This window comes from Lolium perenne, chromosome 3, assembly GCF_019359855.2.
Source record: "Lolium perenne isolate Kyuss_39 chromosome 3, Kyuss_2.0, whole genome shotgun sequence".
NCBI lineage: Eukaryota > Viridiplantae > Streptophyta > Magnoliopsida > Poales > Poaceae > Lolium > Lolium perenne.
Window position 1 is genome coordinate 152436452 of NC_067246.2, and position 9493 is coordinate 152445944.

Genomic DNA, 9493 nt, shown 5'->3' on the forward strand with positions numbered 1-9493 from the left:
TCTGCGATTGTGCAGAAACGAGCATCACGGGTGGTTGGCGGCCCGAAATGCCGAGTCAGCAGTGTGCGGGCGTCACAACAACTGGGCTTCGCGCCGGTGGACAAACCTGACCCACACTCTGCATGCTCCTGTTCACGTACTTTTCTGTCTGCCCGCACAACAGTCCAAGGCCTGCAACACTGGGACCCATATTTGTAAGGGGAGACAACCACTGTCTGCACACATGTACCTGGCCTGCACCACTCAGGCCCGCATGTCAGGTGCCGACACGACCCACCTGCGTGGGGCCGCCCGTTCCGATAGCCTCCCAGCATGCGAAGTGGCCCACAACTGTCAGTACCACCAACATGGGTTCCACATGTCAGTTGCCATGCAACAAAAATGTGCACGTGCCAGCACAAGTGTCTGGCTGCCGTCAATTTTGGACGCATGACCCCGCAGGTCAGAGCTTGCTGGGATCCTTCTCTGAGAGTTTTGGTGGGTCCGACATGCCAGAGATCTATGGGGGCCGCATGTCAGAACCTGCTGGGACCCTTCTCTGAGTTTTTGTGGGTCTAGCATGCCCGAGATCTGTGGGGGGGGGGCGCATGTCAGAGCCTGCTGGAACCCATCATGTCCGAGCTTGGTGGGCCCCACATGCTAGATTGTGGACCCAAAATGTCAGAAATTGTGAGGCCGTATGTCAGAGCTTGGTGGGATCCTGGTCCCACACCCGTCGGGCCAACATGTAGCCATGGGACTTACTAGATGCACTAGGTGTCCCACCTGTCAGCTACGCGTCGTGGTGTCCTTGGGCCAGATTGTCTGACTAAAGGCCCAAAGCCTATTTATTTAGCTTGAACAAAGACAATCAGAGGAGCCTAGCTTATATCGTATGTTGGACCGACTGGCCAGTTACGCTCCGACGTGCCCTTACCTATATTCGGGAGATTAAATGAACAAATACACGCAGAGGAGCCCATCTTATATAGTCTGTTGCTCCGACTGGCCAATTTTTTTTTTGAGAAGTTAGCTCCAATTATATGTTCTACGGAAAATGAAGGTGGACTTCTATTTTGGGCCTCTACCTTGTTGGGCCTGATATCCGACCAAACTGAACTTTCTGATAAATGTTATACAACGATTCTGAATAAAAAAGCTGCAGAATGAGTATGCAAGTTTATAATCCAACTAGTAACACATATACAAGAAAGTACGTAGTACTCCGTCGAAGCAGTCTCCGAAAATCTTCTATGTACTATTCTCAGTTTAACCTACTCTCCTCTTCTTTGGCTAGTCAATGTGCATGTGTTTATGCACTGGATGTCCTCCATCGGTTCCCATCCTCAAATCAACAATAGCTGCTCCAATGAATGTGAAGTATTAGGGTAGTGATTGGATGAAATATCTTGTTTGAAAAAGTTTAAGCGCCCAATACCCTGCTGCCTGTCCCGATGAAACTACTATTGAGCCCAATCCACCGGAACGGAGGGAGTAAGTAACTTTAAATCGCTACTAAATATGGGTGTGGCTATTTCTCAGGCGAGAACTAACTTCGTTCTATCATAAAATTTTAGTTCCAATTAACTATGACTAATCACATAACAAATCAAACAGTGTAGGACTTTTTTTTGCTGATTGTTTGTTCACAAGCAGCTAACCGAACCTGCCGCTCGGTAAACAGTGTAGGACTCGACTGAGCATGAACTTAATTCTCAGCTAGCGGAGAACTAGCAAATATTAACTAGATTCATACGAGTGGCAGGCCACTTATAGATTTTTAGAATTACATGAGTCCTTCCTGGTAAAAGTACAAAGGGAACATCAGGTAAGATTAGCGAGCTGATCGACAACCTCCACCAAACATTTCTGGGCGCGCAGGTCATTGATCTTCTTCCTGAGATCGTCGTTAGAGTTCCTGAAGCGAGTTAGCTTATCCTTTAAATCCAAAAGCGTGTTTCACATCTCAGAGCGCTTCATGTAGGCATCCACAAACTCGCTTTCCGCCAACATGGCGTCATCCATAGCATGATTGAGCTTCCCATTTAGATTTAGATTCTCTTTGCGGAAGCGTTCGCAGTCAAGGAGTAGCTCGTGCCTCTTGGCAACCGCATCCTCGAAGCAAGCATTGCCCAGCTCGAAGCACACCAAGGTTTCCTTCTGGAGTAACTGCCACTGGGCGATCTCCCCACACAACATGTTGCATTCCCCTTGAAGATCTGCCACAATATCCTCCAGTAGCTGCATAAACACCGAAAATACTAAGCGACGGGCTACATGATTACACAAAAACTTAAGAACATCCTCCGGCAATACTGGGTTACTGACATCTTTCCTTCTAAGGCTGTGGGAGAAATCTTTCGATTGCCTTAGATCACCCGCCGCCATCTCTCCAGCAAGTCCTGGTGCGGGGATGCCTTGCCCGTGTCAGAACATATGGGGGGGATCGGGATCTGATCAAGAAAGGAGGATGAAAATGAATGCAGCAAAGTATTTTAGCTAAACTTACCCTGACATTCCGCTACCGAAGCGGGCACGATGCAACGCGGACGAAGACCAGCCCTCGATGTGCGGAAGGCTATCACCCAACGCGGACGAAGTACGAGCTAGTAGGAGAACATATAAAGAAAATGAGCTCTGCCAGAGCTCTCTGCGGATGGGAGGTCACGCGAGGAAGACGAGAGTGGGGACTGGTGTAGTTAAAGGTTTGTCTACTCTTTTCTACTCCCAAGAAGTAGATCTTGGCCGTCCATTTCCGACAAATGGACGAGAGTGAATAACTTATATGTGAAAAGTTTGGCCCACTAACGCACGACGCAGAATACGAGGAAGGAGTATTAAATTATCAGGGGCAAACCTTCCGATGTACTATTCAGATTTTTCAAAAGTTGCATGTGCCACGTTAATATAGTGAACTGACAATAACAGATAGCTAGACCTTTCTCACTCTTATCCCCTCGAGCGCGGAAGAGTCGTTCAATCTGGTAGCTGGTCGTGCACGCCAATAAATTAATTAGAAAACATTTCTAGCAGGTTGTGTAGACTTATAGTTCTATCACAAGTGTGCAAATTTAGACAGTATACATATTTTTCAAGATTTCTAGATGTAGGGGATGTTGATATGTAGTAGTATAAGTGGATTGCCTAGCCATTTCCATTAGTTCTGACTTTTGGTTGCGTTGGCTAGTGCAAGATGCTTGACATCGTATTAGAACCCTCGCTATCGAAATATTTGCCCACCCCTATGTCCGCCGCGTCCATTCATGGTCGCCGCTTCAAACCTTCGAGGATCGAGACCTATTTATGGAGATGTATACACGGTTGGAGAATAAGGCCAAGGAGTTTATTTCCCAACTAGTTGGCTTTTCTCCGCCACGTATACGATCATTCATACATGTGCGGATCTTCTTTCCACATGTTAGCGTTCTCTTCTATTCTCCCCACTCATACGTGAGGTTGGTTGCATTGTTCTATCCCTCCTCTATAATTTGCTGGAAAAAGTCCATAACAAACATTGAACGTGTAACCAAAAGCTGAATCGGAACATGACGATTTAATCCCAAAACTGAAAAAGATGAACCAAAAGCAATAGATCCAATCAGGGTGTGAAACATCAACAAGTCCAACTTGGAACCACTAGCAGATCTGCATAAACAAGCAACTAGGGAACTAATATCACAGAGGTTAATAGTGCATCGAACCCAAATTTCATAGGAATCCAAAATTTGGTCACAGGAAAACCTTGTATGCATCCAGATCGAGAATGGAAGGTAGTTTGATTAACATCTACTAAAAGCAGAAGTAGTGGCAACTGATCGCTTGGTTAAACTGCTACGGGTATGAAATCCTTCACCGTCAACCTGACGGGAGAAATAAGAGGCTGCAGCTACCACCCGATAGGACCAACCTTATCCATTATAGATACGCTAGCTCACCAAGCTTTAGTTCTTCAATAACCGCAGCAAGGTGATTGTTGTTGACCGAGTGCACTCCTGTTTCAAGGAGAGACAATAGTTGGTCATTTATATTCTCCAACATGTCAAAGGCACTGTGGCAACTCCCGCAGGTCCTCGGACAGGAGGAAGTGGTTTCCATGACTACCAGGATCTGCTCGCGTAAATTCGAGTTCTCGTTGCACCGCATAAAAATCTGCTCATACCATGCCTTTATCGTCTGCTTCATGAGTGAGCGAAACCAAACGCTGGTTTGTCCAACTATTGGGAAATGTACATATCAACGTCCAATCGAGAATAGATCATTTCCGACAAAGAAAAGGTACTACTACACTTCTACAACGGACAAAGCACCCTAAAAGGGTAGACTAATACTACTATAAAACAAATGTTTAGTTTCATATGTACTCCCTCCGTCCTCAAAAAATTGGACGTTTATCCTCAAAATTTGTCGAAAAAGCTGGCCGTTTGCCCCTAAGCCCAATAGCATTCAAACATTAAATTATTAAATCTCTAATAAAACTTACTTAGCAGCTAGCCTAATACGAGTAGTCAATCTATTGTGTGAGTGGGCTTTATGATGACTGCAAGATGATATGGCAGGGCTCTATAGCCAGCAGCCGGCTATGTTATTAATCTTGCTCTTACTTTCCTTGATTACCGATAAAAAGAAAGGAAACGAGTCCTAGTAACCTCATTGTCCTTGATCTGATCTTCTCCAAAGTTCTTGACCGGCTCATCCATCTCATCTTTTTCCTCGAGCTTGATCTCAACATCTCCCCCGAGCTGGAACGCCTCCGTAATCCCATTATCTCCGGCGAGATTGACAATCTTCTTCTTCTGTTTAAAAATGGAGCCAATCTCCTGCGAGAGAAAACATTTCACTCTTAATCCAAGCATACAATAACTTTAAAGGAGGACAGGAGAGCCGATGTTACCTTGGTCTCTTGCTCCCTCACCCTCTTGGGCGGCGGGGGAGCTGGTAACACAAGCTCCGTATGGTTCTGGGTGAAGGATGGAAACACCTGGGAAATGCAACAATTAGATCTTAACTCCTAGCGTGCAATATGCAAAAGGAGGGCAAGCGAGCCGATGTTACCTTGGTCTCCGGCTCCCTAACACTCTTGGGCGTCTAGGTATGTGCTAACACGAGCTCCCTCTGGTTCTCGGTCATGGGGGACTTGAGTGTGAAGACCTGTGAAAGGTAAGATCTGATCTTAACTCCTCTTCGATGCAATAGTCAAAAGGAGGGCAGGTGAGCCCAAGGTACGTTGCTCTCTGGCTCCCTGAAAATCTAGGGCGGCAGCATAACTGCTAACTCCAGCTCCCTCTGGCTCTGGAACTGGGTGAAGAAGCCGGTGATTGATGGAGACACCCGCGAAACGTGACAGCTAGATCTTGACTAATTCTATTGAATATGCAAAAGGATGGCACACAAACGGAAGTTACCTTCGTCTCCGTCTCCGTGACACAATTGGTCAGCTGGGGAGGTGGTAACATGAGATCCCTTATCTGGCTCGGGGTGATGACTGTGTTGAATGGGAGCGGGAGCACCTGTGGAAGGTATAACACACTGATTCTTAAGTCCGAGCATTGCCGAATAATATGAAGGAAAAGAGTCGAATTAACCTCGGCCTGCTTGCCCTTCAACGACAGGGTAGGCTACAACACATCTTCTCCTCCTAGATCTACCTTGCTCTTGTTGCTAGACATGGCGGGAAGCAGATGCGCAGAGGGAGGGTGTGTGAGGTGGGCTGGGGGCGAGGAATACTAAGGAACATATTCTTGCTGTGGACCCCACATATCTATAGAACCAAACGCGTGAGGAATGGTTCCGTTCCATTCCACTTGGTTCCGGAACCGAACGCCACTTTTTGGTTGTGATGATACACGGAGTAGAATTTTACAGTACCGCAAAAACTATTCATTAAAATAGCCTTTCTTTGAAATTGGTTTGTGCAAACCCAAGTAAATTGAGTAGTTTGTCAACGAAGAGACCGATATATATATAATGGGTGATATTTGCAATATCTTAAGGACGCAAGGCATGCCGGCTCGCTAAAGACATTTTCTCTTTTTGTGAACACCGAAGGGTCTAGAAGTACACGGTTGCTGCATACATTAAAATAGTGGGTATAATACAAAAAGGACCTCAAAGAAAAACTAGGTTACAACCATTGCAAGAAAGACCCTAGAAAGAAAAAGGGAAAGAGATCGGGCCCTCCTTCTCAACCGCACATCTGAGAGCTAGTGTTAGCTTCAGCTTCAAATCCGGCCTTTCGTGCGGTGTCAACGATAGTAGAGTTTTCTGTCGCTAACGAACTTAGCCAAAGAAGTGGCATCAACCCAAGTCAATGACATCGATTCAGCTAAAGAGCTTAGGGATAGGATTATAGTACTCCAAGAGGGCATCAATGTTATCGACAAAGTATTCTTCTGAGTCTGTTAAGACAGGCATATGGAACACTTAGCTTTGGTGTTCACAACACCCATAAATCCAGGCAAAAAAAATTGTGGTGTGTTTTACACTCCGGGACATAGAATTTCACCAGACTGCAAAAAAATTATTCACCAACGTAAGATAAAAAATACACGTGAAGGAAACCAAGATTTTGCAAAAAATAAAAAATTTACATTTTGTTGCATCATCAACATGTTGTGGAGTTAGCTTCAGCTTCAAATCTGGACTTTCGTGCGGTGTCACCGAAATATGATACCCCTATTACATGTAAATAAAAAATAAACAAAATAAATTAATCTAGTTCGATACTTTGCATGGCAAATCCTTTTTTCAGAACTACAAATGTAACAGAAAAAAGAATCAATGTTTGATTGATACTTCGCGGATATGAGCACACTAAACATTAACATGTATAGAATGTCTACCATCAGTCATATAATAAAACTATAACAGAATAACCCTAGATCGTGAGCACGATGGGGTACCACATTGACTACCTCGGTGTCGGCGGTGGTCGGGGTCGCTGTCCCCAGGTACGTACGGTTCTGATTTGGCCGAAAGGGGGAGCACGGAGGAGGAAGAGGAGGATAAGCCCGACACCACCAGATTTGGGTGAAAGGGAGACGCCGCAGGACGAGAACCAGGGGGAGGAGGATGAGATCGACACCACTAGATCCGTGCTCTCGGGGACTGGATGAGATATGAGAATGAGATATGTACACCGGATCTGGTGCTGTTTACAGAACTACCACTCCTGTTCTCCAAGACCGCCGCCATGGCGCCTCGTCCACTGGTGTGTGAGACCGAGAGAGATAGTTGATTGTATAGGAGTGGGGAGAGAGAGCAGCCAAGTTTACACACGAACTTTGTCCGCTTTTGGACTCCCTCCGTGTGGCGCCGTCCCGCGAAAACTGTATAAAATTTTGGTTCAATCTCGCGAAAAAGAATTCAATCGGCGTGTAAACTTATTTTTAAATTCTCCCTATTTTTTTGTTTTTGAATGCTGGATATTTTCAATATGTTTCAAATGGCCAAAAAAACAGTAATTTTTTTGGAAGTACAACCCTGCTACCTCTCCTCCCGCCGACCCAACATCACGCCACCTTCCATACACCCACAACACCCCAACTCTGGAGGATAGTAAATATATCTCAATGTGTGGACTCTGGACTGTAAATAGTAAATTTTTATAAAATAAATGGACAATCTTCATGTTAGTTCGACTTTTAGAAAAATATAAGCCTCAATTTCATTGGAAACGGATGTACTAGAATAGTAGTAAATATATTTCATAATATAAACGTCTTAAAAAAACTAGTGCTCCCAATATAGCTTATCCAACGTTAGTGTGAGGGACAAACCTTGCTTCCAATATTTCCCATTGAACCATGTAGCTCTATTTGCAAATAGATGTCTAAGATTTATCCATGATTGGATGCATGTATGTACGTAGATAATATTTAGTATAAAGATACATCCAGATTTGAGCACCCCGATCATATACATAGGCACCGAAAATTTGGCCCCACCTATTATGGACCCATCTCGTGCGGGTGAATACATTACTTGCCCAAAGCACCCAACATATATAAAAGTTGTTTCTAGCTATTGCACAAAATGCCCGCTTAACACGTATTTTGCACAAAACAACCCTATACATGTAATCCGCCGCAAAGAGGTCCAAATATGTAATTAAGCTGCTTAGCAACAAACCTAACAACGATGACCCACACATCAATGATGATGATGTGGCATCTGTTGAAGTGTATAAGTGGATTTCCTAGCCCTTTCCTTTAGTTCGGACTTTTGGTTACGTTGGCTAGTGCAAGAAGCTTGACATGGTTCGGTATCACAGCCTAGGTCTCGAGTTTGAGTCCTGCCTTCGCAATTTATGCTAAAATTGTTGTTGCCCCCTCGGAGTCCACGTATATGCCTCTTGAGCTATATACCTCTGAGTCTCTCCACGTGTTGACTTGTCTCTCGTCAAACTAAGTATTTTGCAATTTATAGGTTTTGAACCTTTAATGATTTTTGTGTTTTTTCAATAGTTTAAAAAAATAAACTTAGACTTTCTCAATTTTTCATGAATATGAATTTTAAATGTATTTTATTTTACATATTTCTTAAAATTTTCAAAAAATGGATCTTTTGAAATTTTTGAATTTCCGTTGAATTTTCTAGCTAAAGAGGGTTGATATAATACTAATATTAATAAGAACTATCGTAGCATAAGGGTAGCTCAAGTAAGTAGAACACATAAGTTAAGTGTGTTTGGGCACAAGGAATTTGAGGATCGGTGACCTAGTTGCATCCATGTCTCTCTGAATTTAATTTTGCTTGGTTTCAAGAATATGAAAAGATATCGTACATGTTTTAGTCCTCGAGCGGACTCCTTTATGTGGACTAGTGCAATCTATAACACCTTCTTTCAACCCGACACACCCACTTCGTGGAAGTTCACTCCATTTTTTCGAAGTTCACTACAAGTTTGAAAGTTCACTTTTTTTTTGGAAGTTCACCTTTTTTCAAAAGTTTCACATCATTTTCAGGATCATACACATTGTTTAGATCACACACACAATTTAGAATCTTTTCCCAATGTTGAACTTCTAGTTTAAAAAATAAGTTTTATAAGATTTCTAAAAATAATTTTATAAATTTCAAAATTAGTTTTTGATTTTTTTATTTTTCTAGACATTGTTTTATTTTAAAAATATTAGATTCTTTGAATGTTATATTTTTATATGTATTTTTTAAAAATTTTGAACCTCTAATTTTTTAAATAGTTCTTTTAAAAACCTAAAAACATACAATTTCTCAATTTTTTTCTTAAAATATTATTTGTACATGTTTCTAACAAATTAATTTTTTATTTTTTTATTTTTGAATTTCCTTTGAATTTTATGGCTTAACAGGGTTGATGTAATACTAATATTAATAAGAACTATAGTAGCTTAAGAGTAGCTCAGTTAAGTAGAACTTAATTAGAAGTTCATCGTGTTTGGATGGAGTGTAATTTGAGGAAACGTGACCTAGTGGGAAATCATCATTTCATTGACCCCACCCAACCTCCCGCTTACCACCCCATCCCATCTCCCAC

The 9493-nt window shown here is 42.9% G+C and overlaps 1 long non-coding RNA gene across 1 annotated transcript; it reads right to left on the bottom strand.

Annotated features, from left to right (window-relative positions):
• Positions 1–4399: 4399 nt before the first annotated feature.
• On the bottom strand, positions 4400–5057 carry LOC127327046 (uncharacterized). Its single transcript, XR_007868338.2, has 2 exons — positions 4871–5057; positions 4400–4796 (listed from the first exon to the last, which is right to left on the bottom strand). It is a non-coding gene; the product is annotated as an uncharacterized lncRNA (long non-coding RNA).
• Between the last annotated feature and the right edge of the window lie 4436 nt (positions 5058–9493).